We start from the raw sequence: 19,321 nt of genomic DNA on the forward strand, positions 1-19,321 counted from the left end.
TTTATTTTTAGAAGAGACAGGGTTTCACCATATATGCCAAGCTGGTATCGAACCCCTGACCTCAGTGATCCACCCATTTCGGCCTCCAAAAGTGCTAGAATTACAGGCATGAGCCACTGCGCCCAGTCACTAGCCACTTTTAACCCTACCCTCTCTTGAAAGTTTTGAGTTGTATGCACACTCAGTCCTCTGCTTTCCGAGTTTATCAGTTTTGACCTAATCCTTTTTCTATGTATTTAACTTTTGTTGTAGTTCCTTTGGATCATATAGTAAGATTGCCAAGTGAAAAACTCCTGATGTGTGTTCAAGTCATTGATTCCATTTCTAAATCTCCAAATACATATGTTTCATTTCTTATCACCTTCTCCTTCCTCCTTCTGTCTCTGCTTCTGTTATTCTGTTCCTGCTTATCTCATTGGTCCTGTCTTAAGTTATCCCTTGGATTAAAAATAATAATAATAAGGCAGGGCGCGGTGGCTCAAGCCTGTAATCCCAGCACTTTGGGAGGCCGAGACGGGCGGATCACGAGGTCAGGAGATGGAGACCATCCTGGCTAACACGGTGAAACCCCATCTCTACTAAAAAATACAAAAAACTAGCTGGGCAAGGTGGCGGGCGCCTGTAGTCCCAGCTACTCGGGAGGCTGAGGCAGGAGAATGGTGGGAACCCGGGAGGCGGAGCTTGCAGTGAGCCGAGATCCGGCCACTGCACTCCAGCCTGGGCGACAGAGCGAGACTCCGTCTCAAAAAAAAAAAAAAAAAAAAAAAAATAATAATAATAATAATAACACTTTTTATTATAGAAAATCTCAAATATGTACCAAAGTCTTTAATAATATAATATACCCTCATGTATTTATCACCTAACTTCTACAATTACTAATTCATGGCCAATCTGATTTCTGCAATATTTCAGCCCTTAAGCAGTACTGGGTATAAGGGAAAATACTGATACATTGAACTGAAAATCAAGAACTCCCGTTTATCAAAGTGTATTAGAAAGGGCACAAAAAGCAGATGACTCATTCTGGAAAATATAAAGGGCTGCTATTTATCACTAAGAAAAAAACCAAACAACCCAGAAGAAGAAAAATGGTAAGAGACTTGAACAGGCACTTTATAAAAGAGCATATCCAAGTGGTTAACACACTTATGAAAAGATGCTCTTGTATTACTTATCCAAGAATTGCTAATAGCCACATCCACTAGAATGGCTGACATTAAAGAGCCTGGCAATGCCAAATTCTGACAAGGCTATGAAGGAACTCAAATTCTCATTCATCATTTGTTGTAGTATAAATTGGCATAATCGGTTGGTTGCTGTGGGTCACGTCTGTAATCCTAGCACTTTGGGAAGCTGAGGTGGGAGGATCACTTGAGCTCAGGAGTTTGAATCCATCCTGGACAACATGGCAAAACCCTGTCTCTATGAAAATACCAAAAATTACCTGGGAATGGTGGTGTGTGCCTGGAGTCCCAGCTACTTGGGAGGCTGAGGTGGGAGGATCACTTGTGCTTGGAAGGTCAAGGCTGCAGTGAGTTGAGATTGCACCACTGTGTTCCAGCCTGAGTGATGAAGTAAGAGCCTGTCTCAAAGCAAAACAAAACAAACCCATAAATTCAATTGTGGCTATATACAATAACGAGTACATTTTCCAATGCTTAGGTTTTTTTTAAAAGCAAGGCAACAGCAGCCGGGAGCTGTGGCTCACGCCTGTAATCCCAGCACTTTGGGAGGCCTAGGCAGTTGGATCACCTGAGGTCAGGAGTTTGAGACCAGTCTGGCCAACACGGCAAAACCCCGTCTCTACTAAAAACACAAAAATTAGTTGGGCGTGGTAGCGGGCCCCTGTAATCCCAGCTACTCAGGAGGCTGAGGCAGGAGAATCACTTGAACCTGGGAGGTAGAGGTTGCAGTGAGCTGAGATCGTGCCATTGCACTCCAGCCTGGATAACAAGAGCAAAACTCTGTCTCAAAATAAATTAATAAATAAAAATTAAAACATTTTAAAAAAGCAAGACAACAAAGCATATATACAAATTACTGCATGGAGAATGGCAGAGCAGGATACTCAAATAATCAGCCTCTCTAATGAAACAACCATTAAGCTGGGAACAACTGACAGATGCTACTTTTTTGGAACTGTGGAATCTAACGATAAATGTATAGAAACCAGAGGAATGCTTAATGAAGGCAGCTGAATATATATAAATATATATGTATACACACACATATGTATATATTCTTCGTTTTCAATATGATTTAGAGGTAAATGCATAAAATAAATCTAGTCAAGGAACTCACAATGAAAAGGAGGGCAGATCTGTATAGAAGCAGAGTTTTTACTTGTTATTGAAGCTAAGTTGGTAACCTTTCAAAGTAGACTGTTGTAAATGTAGGATATCAAGAGCAGTAGCCACTAAGACTGTAACTAAAAATATATATAGAAAAGAAAATGAAGGCTGGGTGCAGGGGCTCACGCCTGTAATCCTAGCACTTTCAGAGGCTGAGGTGGGCAGATCACTTGAGGTCAGGAGTTCAAGACCTGCCTGGCCAACATGGCAAAAACCCATCTCTACTAAAAATATAAAAATTAGCCAGTCGTGGTGGCATGCACCTGTCGTCCCAGCTACTCAGAAGGCTTGAATCTGGGAGATGGAGGTTGCAGTGAGCCGAGATCATGCCTCTGCACTCCAGCCTGGGTGACAGATTGAGACTTTGTCTAGGAAAAAAAAAAAAAAAAAAGAAAGAAAGAAAGAAAAAGAAAATGAAGAGGAATAAAATGGTACACTAGAAAAAAATCAAACTCTTAAGCTCACCTGAGCCTGTTGAGAACTGAGTGTGGTATAATACTGACCCAAATGATGTCACACTATGTGGTGACCAATGCCTAGGAGAGACTGATGAATTGGTTACATTCTGTAACCAATGTAAAAGTTCTTTTGAAGTAATATCAGCCACGAAGTCCTGCTAATTAAAATTGTTTTGTGTGTGTGGAGGCGGGGTCTTCCTATGTTGCCCAGGCTGGTCTCAAACTCCCGGACTCAAGTGATTTTCCTGCGTTGGCCTCTCAAAGCATTGAGATTGCAGACGTAAGCCACTGAGCCTGCCTCCAAGTTTATTTAAAAAAAGAAAAAAACAAAACTAAAACAAAAACAGTATAGAACAAACAAGCTTTAGATCTTCTGAAAACCTGGGTGACCTGACTCCTAATTTATTGCTTGTTTCTTTATGACTCAAGTTCCAAGGTGATTTTTTGCAAGCCCTAAAGAAAACACAATACTCACAATGACCCTTTGTTTTTGGTTCATGTCACCTTCTTTCTTGTCCATCTTATGAATTTTTCTCCTATTTGGTTAATGTATGCTACATTTTTGTTTTGCATAGATGATTAATTAAATCATTCAAACAATGTTTATTTATCATTTGTTTTTGCCCTAGGTGTTTAGATAGGAACCAGAGATTCCAAAGATATTAAAGTTCTTATTCTCAAGAATTGTATAATTATAATTTTTTTTTTTTTTTTTTTTTTTTTGAGACAGAGTTGTGCTCTGTTGCCAGGCTGGAGTGCAGTGGTGCAATCTTGACTTACTGCAACCTCTGCCTCCTGGGTTCAAGCGATTCTCTTGCCTCAGTCCCCCGAGTAGCTGGAACTACAGGCGTGTGCCACCACACCCAGCTAATTTTTGTATTTTTAGTAGAGACGGGGTTTCACCATGTTGGCCAGATGGTCTCGATCTCTTGACCTCGTGATCTGCCTGCCTCGGCCTCCCAAAGTGCTGGGATTACAGGCATGAGCCACCGCACCCAGCCAAGTATAGCTATAATTTTGGCATCAATGCTTATTTTGAGTGAGGAGGAAAAACATCTGAAGGCATTACTTGTCCTAAAGTACCTGCCTTATAATTTCCCTTCTGTTTTTCCATCTTGAGAGTTATGCCTTTGATTTAGACAATAACAGCAAGGGCATTGTCTCTAGAAGTTTACTTTTGAATGCAGCCAGTAGATCAGGAGAGGAGAAAAAGGGCAAAAGTAGAAATTAGAATAGAAATTGAATTGTCTCTTGCTTTCATCTATTAGAGCATCTGAGAAGGCCTATTACTTTTTCTTGAGAAAATGAGGCAAGCTGTGGTCCTTTTTAAGCAGGTAAAGAGTAGAAGAAAATATGGCAGGCAGTATAGCTGCAAGAGCTGCCTGTGAATGACAGATGTGATTTAAGAATCTGATTTATGAACTTAGTCCAAGAGTGTCCCACTTAAAGTAGCTCTGAGCGAATGAAGCTCAGGAACCACTGAAAAGTTGGAAGTTTAGCAAGGGAGAAGGCAGAAAAGGGAGAGGAGGAATAAGAACAAAAAAAGCAGGAAAAAAAGAAAGGGAGAAAAATTGGCCAGGCACAGTGGGTGTAATCTCAGTACTTTGGGAGGCCAAGGCAGGCGGATCAATTGAGGTCAGGAGTTCATGACCAGCCTGGGCAATATGGTGAAACCCTGTCTCTACCGAAAATACGAAAATTAGCCAGACATGGTGGTGGGCGCCTGTAATCCCAGCTACCTGGGAGGCTGAGGCAAGGGAATCGCTTGAACCTGGGAGGCAGAGGTTGCAGTGAGCTGAGATTGTGCCACTGCACTCCAGTCTCAGTGCCAGAGCCAGACTCCATCTCAAAAAAAAAAAAAAAAAAAAAAGAAAGAAAGAAAGAAAGGAAGAAAAATAGAGTATAAGCTTCGAGCTCTCTGTTTTACCACAGGTTCTTCTTATTTGAAGGCACATTGAGTTGAACTTTCTGTAGTTACTGCAAACTCGCTACCAGGTGAAGGTTCTGACTGGGTCTTTTCCAGGCCATGGAAATAGCAAAAGGGGATAATTTTAATGAATCTGATTACTACAAATTAATGTTTTGGTTTCTTGATGATTGAAGTCTGTTGAAGAATAGGGGCTTTCCATTTGGGTGGAATCATTTGAATTACAGATTGATATGTTGAGTAGATTTAGTTTTAGTTTTCCACTGTAGGGAGACACAGCGTAGCAACATGAATGCCACGTAGACCTCCAGGAACGCAACTGGAATTGAACAAATTGGTGTTACTCACTGCGATGAGAGAGAGCACACACAATCGGAAACTGTGGATGTCTCTGTAGGAGAGTGTCAAAAAGGACTTACAGGATTTAAGCTGTGTGCGGTGATTTGGGAAAGGATTCAAGAAAGCGGGACTTTGGTCTGAATTGGATGCTGTCAGGAAGTGGAATTAATTCTGTAATTGGGCATCTTATCTAGAAAGTGAGAGGAAGGAAGCCAGGTTAGAGCTTTAATTGCTAAATCGGCAGTCACTCATATTAGCTAGGATGGGTGGGGAGTTGGTATTTTGTGGCTTGGACAATGTTCATATTTTGTCTGTGTTCACACATGATATGGAATAACATTATTAAAAATGGAACGTTTCATGAATTTCTGTCATTCTTGCACAGAGGTCATGCCAACCTTCTCTGTATCATTCCAATTTTAGTATATGTATTGCTGAAGCGAGCACGGAATGATCTTATTTTTGTCAGGAGCTCTCATGGTCACAAAGTGGCCTTGTCTGATGCTGATGTTTTGTGCAGTTGTTTATGTTCAACTGGACAACATCAAGACCTAACTGTGAAGACCAGAACAGCTTTTAACAATGCCATTGTGCATTGCTGATTGTATGAGGACAGCTCCTGGCTGCCAGTACTTGTTTTCTCTTTCTCAGCTAGCTATAGCCTAAAGGAGAGCCCTCAAAATCAGGGCATATGTTAGGACTAGATTTTGTCACATTAAGCAAACCAACATCCTGAAATAACAGTGGCTCAAACAATAAAGATGTTTATCTCTCTTTCATATAGAAAATAATTCTGGAGGTAAGTCTTCCATTGCTGGGCAGGGACCCAGGCTCCTGCTAGCTCAGTGCTCTGTCTTCCTTAGCTTTTCGTTCTTTGGACTTAAGGTCCAAGATGGCTGCTCAGGTTCCAGCCATCACACTAAAATTCCATTCGACCGAAAGAGGATAGGAAAAAGAAGGTGCCCTGGCTCACTTTTTTGGAGACTTCCTGAAGGCACCATTCAACATATTTACTTGTATTTCATTTGCCAGCACTCGATTACAGAGCAAAGCTGTTTGTGAAATGCTTGAATAACTGGGGTTCTGTTTTCAAAAGAAAGGTAATAATTGCTCTTGAGGGGCTACAACCATCTGGAGTTGGAATAATGCAACTGCCACACTGAATTCTATGAAAGGCAATTCTATTGGCTATTGTTATATGCAAATATCCCTCTCTTTGGTGAAACAGCAAGGAGCTAATTATGTTAAAGGATGCCTTCTTTTTGGTCTCTTTCTTTTGTAACAATCTCAAGAGTTCAAGTTTCCAAAGTGAACTCTCTTTTTCAGTCTCTTGGAGCTTTGTAGCTTGATTGAAAAGAAGGCTGTGATTCAGCTGGCCACGTTGCTAGGCTGCCTGACAATTTACCTCTAGCAGTGGGGAGGAAACCGTCGTGTTGTTGGAAATACTTAACTTAAAAATGGGTAAAAATCATTCTTCAAGTTTATGTTTTTAATAAAATTATTTTGCTTTAGAAGAGCTAAAACATTTCTGTGTGTTCCTCTTTCTGTTTTTTTTTTTTTTTTTTTAAAGGAGGTAGTAAATAAGGTGAATAAAATTGTAAACAAAAAGTTCATGTTGTCCCTATAACTACGTGCAGACATCTGGGCTGGAAACGTGAGAAAATTGTAAAGAATTTGAAAAGGTTCAAAGGCTCAGGTTATTAAAGTTTTAATAATCTTCTTTTCTGCAGCGCTAACCCCCTGCTATTCTTTCAATGCAGTAGAAAAACAAAATATGGACAAAATTGTAGTTAATTAGAACTGAATCTTCGCTGGAAAACCTATAGCAATCACTGGGATTTTTACAGAGGCTGAGAGTTGGGAGCCACTAGTCTGAAAAGATACAACATCATTTCACTTAAGGAATTTGGAGGATAGTTGTTAGATTTTAACAAAATAGGATATATTTTTTCTTTTTAAAAAACCTGTCAGAATTCAAATAGTTGATTGCATAACACTATTTTGCAAGAATTGCCTATGAAAATAATCTCATTTAGCATTTTAACGTTTTCCCATTGCTCAATCAGAGCAAAATGAAATATTTATATGAACAAAATGCCTATAGTGATGATGATGGACAAATGACATATTTTTGGATTAAAGGAACAGCATTCCCTTATACTTGAAATAAGGTGAAAAATGATAAAAGTGATTTTTCTTCAGAGTAAAATACAATTTATTTTTGCTACAGACTTGTAATGCCAATGTTGTGATTTTTCTTTTTGAAATTGGTTTTTTTTAAAGGCATCTTACAAATATATACCATGCCAACACAAAATACAGTATGCATTTTAGTATGTGTTGTAGAAGACCATACTTATGTATGAAATTTTTATGATTGTGATGGACATATGTATGAAGATATGCATGCGTGAAGTCACATTTGTGTATTTGAAATATACAGACACAAAGAATACTTTAAATTATGTTGTACTGAGGATGGTGAAAGAATTTTACTCAGTAAGCTGCAGCCATGAGCACTGAAATATGGTTTCAGAGAGAAGATGTTTGGAATTGTTCTAATAGGCTAAGTGATTCCAAATGCAAGTCCATATCGCAGACTCCGAGGCTCTTTGTGAGTCTAATTGACTTTGCTGTAGAGTTTTGGCAAAGCTCTTATTATTTTTACTACATTTTCCTTTTTAATAATGTAAAATTGAACTAACTTCTAAAATTCAAGTTCCCCTTTATGAGTTTGTTAGCCCTTCCTTCACCAAATTAATGACCAACTGGGCAAGACAGCCAAAAATATTTTACCACTCTGGGCATTTGTTAATTGGTTGTTCGTTGGACTATATATGAGGAAAAATTATTGCTACTATAAACCAAATAGTGTAAAGGAAAAGTAGTGATATAAATATGGAACTGGATTGGGCAGGGAAAGCTAGTGATGTAAAAGTTCTGTTTTTCTGTTAGATGGTTCCCCTAGGAAGACGGCAAATACCAAAAATAAAACGCAGCAGACCAAATCATAATGTAGAAATTCATTTGGGTGACTCTTGGCCAAGAAGATTCGTTGTTTTGCTTTGCTTTTAAAGCCCTTATGATAACTGTCCTTTTTTTTTTCTCTTTTCTTTTCTTTTTTTTTTTTTTTTTTAATGTGGGCTCACTGAACAAATAATAAGTAGTAAAATCTATTTCACCTTGAAAGTTGCTGCAAAAGTAGTTTGATCCTCTGGACTGGGAGAGTGATTAGGAAGAAATAAAAATTCCAAGACTGGAATTTCTGACCCTTCAAGAATGTGAGGTGTACATTAATTCCACTTCTCTAGGCCTGACATTCCTTGGAAATTTCCCTTGGATTATCCTGGGGAAAAACCACAGACACAGAGACAGAACCCCCAGCTTACTCTCCCTTTGTCCACCTTTGTCCCCATGCAGTGTTCTCTGCTAATTCTCTTTATAAATGCCAATCAGACACTGTTTTAACTCATGTTTTGAGCTAGGGAAGAAATCCAGGGGTCTGGCTCATGTTGCAAAGGTTTCCAACAGTATCAGGTAATTCACTATTAGCTGGGTTCCATTCAGAATGGTAACCGAGACCTGAAAGGTTGCACGACTCATTACCAATTACCAATTCCCAGGGCCATCCGGTTCCCTGGCAGAAAAGCTTCCGATGAATTTGTGTTGCAAATTGAAAACATACTGTCAATAGCAACAAGTCCAAAAGATGTTTACCTTAATTTTTCCAAGGCAGGCTTTTATATGTGGATGTTTTTGTTTAAGGACCAGCATTCTCAATTTCCTGCTGTTTCTGGGGTTGGTGCTGTTGTTACAAAAGGGTTGTCACAATCTCATGATGGAGAGGAGAAATGAAGTGGCTATGTGAAGATTTGCTGGCATTCTTGTCTGTGTTCTGACTGTGCCTTTCCAGTGGAGCCTGAGACATAACTTTGCATGGGGCACGGGTTGGCAGATGTCACGGCTGACACAGAGCCATTCAATTTTCCTAAGGGTTTAGGCACCTGGGACATGATCCTGTTGAAGGGCTACCTTTGCAGATAAGGAAAGTGAGGTTCAGACTGAAATGTCACTTTTCCAAGGAAACCCCCATAGTTAGCATCGTGGTTGAGTCTAGAAGTTCGTATTTTCTTGGAAGCCCCATGCTTTTCCGTAGGTTATGTGCTCAGGCTAAATACTTGATGTGTATACAATAAAGCATTATAAATTCATGTATATGGCTGGGTGTGGTGGCTCATGCCTGTAATCCCAGCACTTTCGGAGGCCAAAGCAGGTGGATCACTTGAGTTCAGGAGCTTGAGACCAGCCTGGCCAACATGGAGAAACCCCGTCTCTACTAAAAATACAAAAATTAGCTGGTGTGGTGGCGCATCCCTGTAGACCCAGCTACTCAGGAGGCTGAGGCACGAGAATCATTTGAACCCAGGAGGCAGAGGTTGCGGTGAGCTGAGATCGCACCTTTGCACTCCAGCCTGAGTGACAAAGCAAGACTCTGTCTCAAAAAAAGAAAAAAAAAGAAATTAATTTATAAATTTCTCTTGAATCTGAGAGCATCGGGATATAGGACCTCGAGGGCCAAATATTTAACCCTTTGAACCTTGTTTGCCAAGTGATACCCAACTACTTCTAAAAGTACTTACTGTTGGAACCTGGGCAACACGGGAAAACCTCATCTCTACAAAAAATCCAAAAATTAGCTGGATGTGGTGGTGCATGCCTGCGGTCCCAGCTACTTGGGAGGCTGAGGCTGGAGGGTCCCTTGAGCCTGGGAGGTTGAGACTGTAGTGAGCCGTGATGGTGCCATTGCCCTTCAGCCTGGGTGATAAAGGAGCACCCTATCAATCAATCAGTCAATCAATAAGAGTACAGTTGGGAGTAGCCTGTGAGTTGGCCAGTGTGGAGGCGTGTTTTAATCTTAGATTAATGTCCCGATGCTTCTGTTCCATGGGAGGTCTATTCAGGACAAGCAGGAGTTGGCCTGTAGAAAAGTGGAAAACAGAGGCAGTCGGAGCAAAACCCTGGGGAATGCATATTGGGAAGCCTCTATTTTTATTTTAATGCCTTGTTTTAAATTCTGAATCTCCCTCTTCACCCATAAATTAGAGTTGAATGTATTTACTTAGATTACATGTCATCAAATCACAAGTCCTGCTCAGAGACCAGACAAGTATTTGGAGCAAGTCTGAAAAAGAAAGTTAACCCATTGTAAACTTTGGGTGAAAAAACACCCATGTTTCTATGGCTGCCAAGAGGAAGGGAGCTTGGCTTCGGCCAGGGCAGAAAGTAGGAGTCCCACTCATGGTAGGCTGGTTTCACAGAGGGCTTCCCACATCCGTAAACCAAGGGAGTTTTGCTAAGTGGGTCGCTCAGCCAGGTACATATGTGATGAAACTCAACACGCTGAGAGTATCCAGTGAAGTCTGCAAGAAATAAGCAACACAGAGAATGTTCCAAAGACACAGGAAATGAAAACGGTTGTTCAGGCTGGGCTGTACAGGCTCACGCCTGTAATCCCAGCACTTTGGGAGGCTGAGGCGGGCAAATCATGAGGTCAGGAGATCGAGACCATCCCGGTTAATATGGTGAAACCCCATCTCTACTAAAAATACAAAAAAATAGCCAGGCGTGGTGTCGGGCGCCTGTAGTCCCAGCTCCTCAGGAGGCTGAGGCAGGAGAATGGCATGAATCCGGGAGGCGAAACTTGCAATGAGCTGAGAGCACGCCACTGCACTCCAGCCTAGGTGACAGAGCAAGACTCTGTATCCAAAAAACAAACAAACAAACAAACAACAAAAATAAAACGGTTGTTCAGAAGCCCAGACTTGACTAGAGGTGGACTCCCAGAGGTAATGGAATGAGAGTGAAGATGGGACTTCAGGGCATAAATTGGGAGGGCTGGAGCTGGGAGCTTCTTTTGTTGCATCAGAGGGGGATGCTCTCATCATCCTTTCTGCTCTGCCTTCAGCCTCCCTGAAGAGCTCCATGTGATCATGACTTTACAGAACAAAGAACACATGGCTATAGCTGTTTCACATTTACTTTGTGACTCTAGTAAGTTGTTTAAAATTTTTGGAAGCTTGCTTTTGTCCCTGTGTATGGGAAGCAATGAAATCCTCCTAATCACCAGGCAAGTATCTTTCAAAAGGATTTCCCATAGCAGGTAATTAATTGAGAGGCAGTGAGAGAAGATCTTGGGTATTGAACTTGTCTTAGTCCATTCCGGCTGCTATAACACATGACCGCGGACTCATGGCTTACACGCAACAGAAATTTATTTCTTATGGTTCTGGTGGCTGGGAATTCCAGATCACAGCACTCAGATATGTGGTATCTGGTGATGGGCTGCTTCCTGGTTCATGGATGTTCATCTCCTTGCTGGGTGCTTACATAGTGGAAGGGGTGAAGGGCTTCTCTGGGGTCCCTTTTATAAGGGCACAAATCCCATTCATGATGGCTCCACCCTCATGACCCAATGACCTCCCAAAGACCCCACATCCAAATAGCATCACATTGGGGGTTAGGTTCCAACATGTGAGTTTTTTGGGGACACATTCAGTCTATTGCAGGAGTCAAACAGATTTGGGACTGTCACAAAGAAAACATCCTGTTTGCTGCTATTATTGGCACTTCATTTTCTGGATTAAAAAAATTCAAAAAATTTTTTTTTTTTTGAGACAGAGTCTTGCTCTGTCGCCCAGGCTGGAGTGCAGTGGTATGATCTCGGCTCACTGCAACCTCTGGCTCCCAGGTTAAAGCGATTCTCCTGCCTCAGCCTCCCTAGTAGCTGGGATTACAGGTGCATGGCCACCACACCTGGCTAATTTTTTGTATTTTTAGTAGAGATGGGGTTTCACCATGTTAGCCAGGATGGTCTCAATCTCCTGACCTCGTGATCTGCCCACCTCGGCCTCCCAGAGTGCTCGGATTAGAGGCGTGAGCCATTGCACCTGGCCAAAAATTCGAAGTTTGTGCTAGGAAAAAAGAATCAAAATGGGACAGCAGTATACCCAAGAGATGAGAAAAAGACCAGAAAGCAAGACCTTGGGGCTAACTTACAGTGATCAAAGAACTGATTTCTATTCTTCTTGTATGAAAATGACATAAGACATTTTTACTGGAGGTAACAACATTGTATGAGTAGGAAGTGAGCTGACTTTTAGGTAATGTCTATTCTCTAGCTAGTTTGCACATCATGAAATCTGACCGGGGCTGCTTGATGAAGTGTGGCTCTTGGGAAAGAGGGATTTACTGGTTCTATCCTCAAGAGGATATTTGTCATCTAGAGCAAACACTAGAGGAAAGTATGTCACCTTAGAGAACTTGAGTCTGGGTTTGACTTCTGTTTCACCCAATCAGCTACAATATGTCAGTATTAGGTGGCTCAGAACTTATGATTGGAAAGCTTGAAACATTTTTTCCTTTTGGAAACGGATGGGTTTGAGAGTCAGGATGTCGGCATTGGCTAGAGTTGAGCTCAGGGTTTTAGAATACTGCATCTTAGCTTTCATCAGCCTGCCTTGAGTCAGGGCCGGGGGCCTTGAGAATGTATTGTTGGGGCGCTACTTGGATCCTGTCAAAATATGTTAGGAGTGAGTGTCAGATCCCGGGATAAGTCATTTAGGATAGTGACCCTCTCAGAAGGGTCAATAGGAAGTAGAAAGTGGAAAGGAGAGTCATGTCAAGGATGCTTTGAACAAAGGAATAAGAGCAGAATCCAGTAAATGCTGAGAGAGAGTGTAGATTGTAAGCCTGTACAGCAACTTCCACTTTGTCCTGGTTTTGCTGTTTTTGTGGATATATGTGGCATAAATCAAGCGGCTAACTTACATTCAGTAATTCTCTGAAGGTACCTAGTGGTGAACCTCTCAAGACCTGTACTCAGCAGTTCATTTCCTACCAACCTAATTACAAGTGTTTTATTATAAAGTTTATGGAAATGAGACATAAGACATTCTGGAGGCTGCAGTTGCTATATTTCCATTTTTGAGAATAGTTATACTGGTAGTTGCCATCTAATGTGGTCTTTGGAAAGTTCTGCATCAAAGCCCAGGGTATCCTGGGGTTGTTCTAGTTCTCTGCGAGGCAAAGCTTGGAGACTTGTATTTTAAGTAGCTCTTCGTTTTTACTGAGCCACAAGGGCAGTGGCTCACAAGGATTTTATTGAATATTTCTATCTAGCTGCTTCTAAACAGCATTGAAAGTGGTAGTAACATGCCATAAAAGGGGTCACCTTGAGGCCTGCTCTGATTTTTGAGAACATGGAACTGGTGATGTACAGAGGTGAGAAAGCGGACACCAGAACAAACAAGAGTCCAGGCTCCTTCCTCATGCCTTGGTTGTGTCTATTGTGGAGCCGCTGGCATCTTTTATTTTGGGGACAAAGGACAGCTCTGTTTAATCCTCCTGTTCCCTTGCCAAACCCCAAAGGGGATAATTACATTCTGACTTCTAAAATTCCCTTTGCAATTTTATGTGGATGAAGTACTTGTAACGGCCTGGGATGCCCTGTGCGCTGGAAGACAGCTGCCCTGCTTCATTTCCAGGGGAGTACTTCGGGCAGAGCCAGCGTTGGTACTGCACAGTTTGGCTCGGTCCCAGCATAGAAACTGGACTAGGGTCTCTTGCTGTAAAATGCATTGAACAGGGCATCAAATCCCACCTCACTAGAGAATTAAGTTATCCTTGACTGTCCTCTGTGTGTAACTGGTCTAAGTGGAGTGTCTAAAACGTCCAGTCATTTAGCTAATCCTGTTTTTTTCCCAAAAAGAACTAATTTAGAGCACTTTTTTGATAGGTAAATATAGTACAAAATAATGGTTTTGTGCTCAGGTGAAACACTGAGTTCAGACAAAATGTCTTGACCCCACTAAAATTATTAAAACTAATTGGAATTCTACATGCCAGTCCCAAAATAAGACAGTTTGATTCCCCGACATATAATTATTCTTTGCTAAATAGCACTGATAGCAACATCATTGTAAATGGGATAAAAAAATTCTTATGTTTGTTTAAATTCATGGAACCGATCTTTATAATATAAGGAAAATGAACCAAGCTTCCTAGAATGAAATCCAGGTGAATATGTAACTGTTATATTACTTTTTGAATTTTTGGAGACATAGATACAAAAATTATTGTTTCAATTCCCCAAGGGAACTAGTAAAACCTGGATAAGCTGTTGGTTTTTATATTGGTACTGCAAGCTGTTCCCAACCTTAATTGTAGTAGAAAATGAAACTGTAGCCATGGAGTGGTGTGTTTAAAACCCACCATGAGGTTTCAGCAGGAGAGCGGAACCGAAAAAGGAGGGAATCATTAACCACAAAAGTGACTGAAGTGGTTTAATAATTATGTTATTTCAAGAGGAAAAAAGGATCTGCCTAAAGTAGAAGGGGAAGGGAAGGATTGATAAATAGAACCTATTTCTATCCTAGGTAGTCAGTTGGTAGGACTACTAGTGGGAATGGCCTATTAACTAATTGATCTGCTAGACTCAATAGAGAACTCCAGCTGGAGATCAAAGAAAATTCTCTGCTACAAAGGCAAACCTTGGACCAGATGTTTTTCTTCCAGCTCTGTCATGTTTGATAACTGTAGAGCATGGTTGAATCTGGCCATAGGCCTCATCTATCCAACCGTTGAGATGAAAAGCAAGGACTATGTGTGTACATGCATGTGAACCTATATATACACACATGCACGCATGTACACACACATGCTCGAAAAAGATAGACGAGCAGCTTCAAAGTCAAAAGGATTTGGACTACAAGCCAACTTTGGGAGCTGAGAAATTTGTTTCTGTCTACTTATTTGCAAAGTGAAGAGCACCAAATGCCAACTTTTATTTTTTATTTTTATTTTCTTAGAGACAAGAGTCTCGCTCTCTCAGGCTGGTGTGTAGTGGTAAGACCATAGCTCACTGTAGCGTTCAACTCCTGGGCTCAAGTGATCCTCTTGCCTCAGCCTCTTGAGCAGATGGAACTACAGGCACATGCCATTGCGCCTGGCTAATTTTTAAAATTTTGTAGAGATGGAGGTCTCGCTATGTTGCCCAGGCTGGTGTTGAACTCCTGGTCTCAAACAATCCTCCTACCTCTGCCTTCCAAAGCGCTGGGATGACAGGTGAGAGCTACCACACCCAGCCCAAATGCCAGCTTTTAAAAAGATTCCCATACCATAATCATTCTACAATTGCCATTTATAATAATGTATACTCATGTACATTATAATACACATATGTTATGATAAAATGAATTGGATATTTTGAGTAATGAATGACTTTACAGAAATTCAACTAATTAGTGTTAGCCTATCTGGTTTTAATTTTTTTTTTTTTTTTTTTGAGATGGAATTTCACTCTTGTGGCCCAGGCTGGAGTACGATGGTGCGATCTTGGTTCACTGCAACCTCCGCCTCTCGCATTCAAGTGATCCTCCTGCCTCAACCTCCCGAGTAGCTGGGATTACAGGCACCCGCCATCATGCCCAGATAATTTTTGTATTTTTAGTAAAGATGGGGTTTCACCATGTTGGACAGGCGGGTCTTGAACTCCTGATCTCAGGAGATCTGCCTGCCTTGGCCTCCCAAAGTGATGGGATTACAGGCATGAGCCACCGCGCCCAGCCTTTAATGTTTAGAATAATAGTGAGAGTTGAAAATCCAAACATAATGTTTCCTTTAGTCATTACCCTAGATTGTTTGTTTACATATATTACCCACCTTTGTCTTTTCCAGTTTTAACTCTGTGTTCTTGTTCTTGTTCACTTTTTTTTTTTCCTACATCTGGACAAAGTATTATTTATGACAAGGCAAAATATTTGATTTAGAAGTTTCTTTGAAATATACATAGATTTATCAATACTTCCTTTCTATAAACTTTCAAAGATTCCTGCAGTCATAGACATTTTGAAAAATGAGATGTATAGATTTACCTTGATGTGGTTAGTTTGGTTTGGTCTATCGCCTTTCTTAAAAATAGCACATTGCTTTCTCAGCTGGTCACCAAATAGCACCAGAAAGTTATTAGTTCATCTGATTGGTAGATTTATTAGGGCTCAGAGATGTTCAGATTCACCCTTAATTGACCTCATGCATTTAAATTCCCCATAAAAGGAAAATGTCCACAAAATATTTGAATGTTTGTACTTTCATGATACCTGAAATTCTCAAATGGTAATTTTTTTTTTAAGCTAGGCTTTTGTTTCTACTACAGTTTGGCTTCTAACATTTCCCATTTTGTTCATGTGTGTCTGTGTGTATGTACTTAAAGAAGTATAAAGGCCAGGCACGGTGGCTTATCTCTGTAATCCCAGCACTTTGGGAGGCTGAGACAGGAGGAACACTTGAGACCAGGAGTTCGAGACCAGCCTGGTCAACACAGTGAGACCCTTGTCTCTAAAAAAATTTTTTTTAAATTACCCAGGTGATATGGTTTGACTGTGCCTCCACCCAAATCTCGCATTGTAGCTCCCATAATTCCCATGTGTCATGGGAGGGACCTGGTGGGAGGTAATTGAATCATGGGGGCAGTCTTTCCTAGGTTGCTCTCGCAATAGTGAATAAGTCTCATGAGATCTGATGGTTTTTATAAAGGGCAGTTCTCCTACACATGCTCCCTCTCTTGCCTGCCACCATGTAAGATGTGACTTTGCTCCTCCTTTGCCTTCTGCCATGACTGTGAGACCTCCCCAGCCACATGGAACTGTGAGCCCATCAAACCTCTTTTTCATTATAAATTACCCAGTCTCAGGTATGTCTTTATTAGCAGTATGAGAACAGACAAATACACCAGGCATGGTGGTGTGTGCCTGTAGTGCCAGCTACTCAGGAGGATGAGGTGGGACAATTATTTGAACCTAGGAGTTAGAGGCTGCTGTGAGCTAGGATCATGCCACTTCACCCCAGCCTGGGTGACAGAGTGAGATCCTATCTCAAAATAAAGAAATAATAAATACAATAAAATAAATATTTACTAGCTGATGTATTTATTATATATGTATTTATCTGATAATTTTCTGAACATATAATTTGATAGGGTGGGAGGAGGAAAAGGTAAAGATGACTTCTAAAATGAAAAATTCTGTATGCTGCAATCTTTGCTGAGTACCTTCTTGTTTAAGAAGGGAGAGTGAGCAACATATCAACCTTCAGACTTTCTCAAGGTCCCACTGAAATGACTGAAATGCTTACCCATCTGTTGTCTGTCTGTCTATCAGTCTATCCAATGAAACCACAGTGTTGGACATCAATAAAGGAATCACAGAGCGTGAAATACATGCTGGTAGAAAGAAAGCAGATGGACAAATATGAAAAGCAAACAAAAGTAAAAACAGAGGAGGAGATTCCAGAGATAAGAGAGGGCTGGAGAAGCTCCAAAGCTCAGAGTCATCCAACACAAAGGACAGGGATGGGTCAGAGGGTACCCATCAGAGTGTTTATTTAAAGTTCTGAATTCAGGACTTTGGAACCCCCTTCTTCAACTAGAGCTTTTCCTTCTCCTCTCTTCCTTCTCTAGTCCACTGTGCAATTTCAAAGCAAACATGGGCAAATTATGGCAAGTGGACAAAACCAAATAATCTCTAAACAACCCTAACCCTTTAGAGTAAGGAGCTATAGATGCTGGACCTAAAGAAAAAAGCTGGAGGTAACCCTGGGCCTGCAGAGCAAAGGCTAAGTAAGGCAGCTTTGCTCAGGTGTGAACTACGCCAAAGTTCTTTATTCCCTAACAGTCTTGGGGATCTCTAGGTTGCCTGGTCTATATAATAGGGAAGGCTTCCTGACAGCACTCCCACTCACCTGGCGTATGCACAGAACTCCCTCACTTAAGAAAGAGTCCTGAGAAACCCATGCTATCTGTGCTAATCAGCTTTGTCCTTGAGCCATAGGTATTGACATGGTTCGGCTCTCCCAAATCTCATGTTGAATTGTAATCCCTGGGGATTAGAGGGGAGGACCTGGTGGGAGGTGATTGGATCATGGGGGCAGATTTCCCCCTTGCTGTTCTTGTGATGGTTAATGAGCTCTCATGAGATCTGGTGGTTTTAAAAGTGTGTGGCACTTCCCCCTTTACGCTTTCTCTCTTCTGCTTTGTGTGAAGAAGGTGCTAGCTTCCCTTTTGCCATCTGCCGTGATTGTAAGTTTCCTGAGGCCTCCCAGTCATGCTTCCTGTACAGCCTGCAGAACTGTGAGTCAAACCTCTTTTCTTCATAAATTACCCAGTCTTGGGTAGTTTTTTATAGCAGTGTGAGAATGGACTGATACAGATATAACACTAGATATTTGATTATGCCAATTCCAGAAAAGGGAAGGATTAATATGAACAAATAGAACAACTGACTGTGAAGAAAATAGATATAACTCAAGTAGCTAAAAAGAACTAAAAAAACCCCTTTTTTAGAGTTCTCAGAACAATTTAGGATGATACGGATGACATTACATTCCAAAAATAAGAACATGTTGTCGTGACCCAAGAAAAATCAGAGAACAAGAAGAGCTCCTGATAATTAAAACATGAACTTTTACTTTGAGACAGGGTCTCGCTTTGTCACCCAGGCTGGAGTGCAGTAGCACAATCATGGCTTACTGCACCCTTGACCCCCCAGCCACTAGGCCTGGCTAATTTTTTTATTTCTATTTTTCATAGAGATGGTGTATTAGTTGTTATCTCACTGTTGTAAAGAAATACCAAAGACTGGGTAATTTATAAAGGAAAGAGGTTTAATTGGTTCACAGTTGCACAGGCTCTATAGCAAGCATGGCTGGGGAGGCCTCAGGAAACTTACGATTATCACAGAAGGCGAAGGGAAGCAAGCACGTCTTACAAGGTTAGAGCAGGAGGAAGAGAGAGGGGCAGGTGCTACACACTTTTAAACAACCAGATCTCAGAATAACTCACTGTCTTGAGAAGAGCACAGAGGGGATGGTGCTGTACCCTTCATGAGAACTCTACCCCCATGATCCAAACACCTCCCACCAGGTCCCCCCTCCAACACTGGGAATTACAATTCAACATGAGATTTGAGTGACGATACAGAGCCAAACCATATAAGATGGAGTCTTGCTATATTGCCCAGGCTGGTCTCAAACTCCTGGCCTCAAGCAATCCATCTGCCTCAGCCTCCCAAAGTGTTGTAATTACAGGCATCAGACACTGTGCCCAGCCTCTGAAGACCTTTTTAAACTACAGATTGCTGGGCTCCGATTTCAGGGCTTCTGATGCAGTAAATCTGTGGAGGAACTGGGGA

The 19,321-nt window shown here is 41.3% G+C and overlaps 1 non-coding gene across 1 annotated transcript; it reads right to left on the reverse strand.

Annotated features, from left to right (window-relative positions):
* Positions 1-5,420: 5,420 nt before the first annotated feature.
* On the reverse strand, positions 5,421-5,525 carry LOC123566959 (U6 spliceosomal RNA). Its single transcript, XR_006689674.1, has one exon. It is a non-coding gene; the product is annotated as a U6 spliceosomal RNA (small nuclear RNA).
* Positions 5,526-19,321: the final 13,796 nt, after the last annotated feature.

This window comes from Macaca fascicularis, chromosome 9 (genome assembly GCF_037993035.2).
Source record: "Macaca fascicularis isolate 582-1 chromosome 9, T2T-MFA8v1.1".
NCBI lineage: Eukaryota > Metazoa > Chordata > Mammalia > Primates > Cercopithecidae > Macaca > Macaca fascicularis.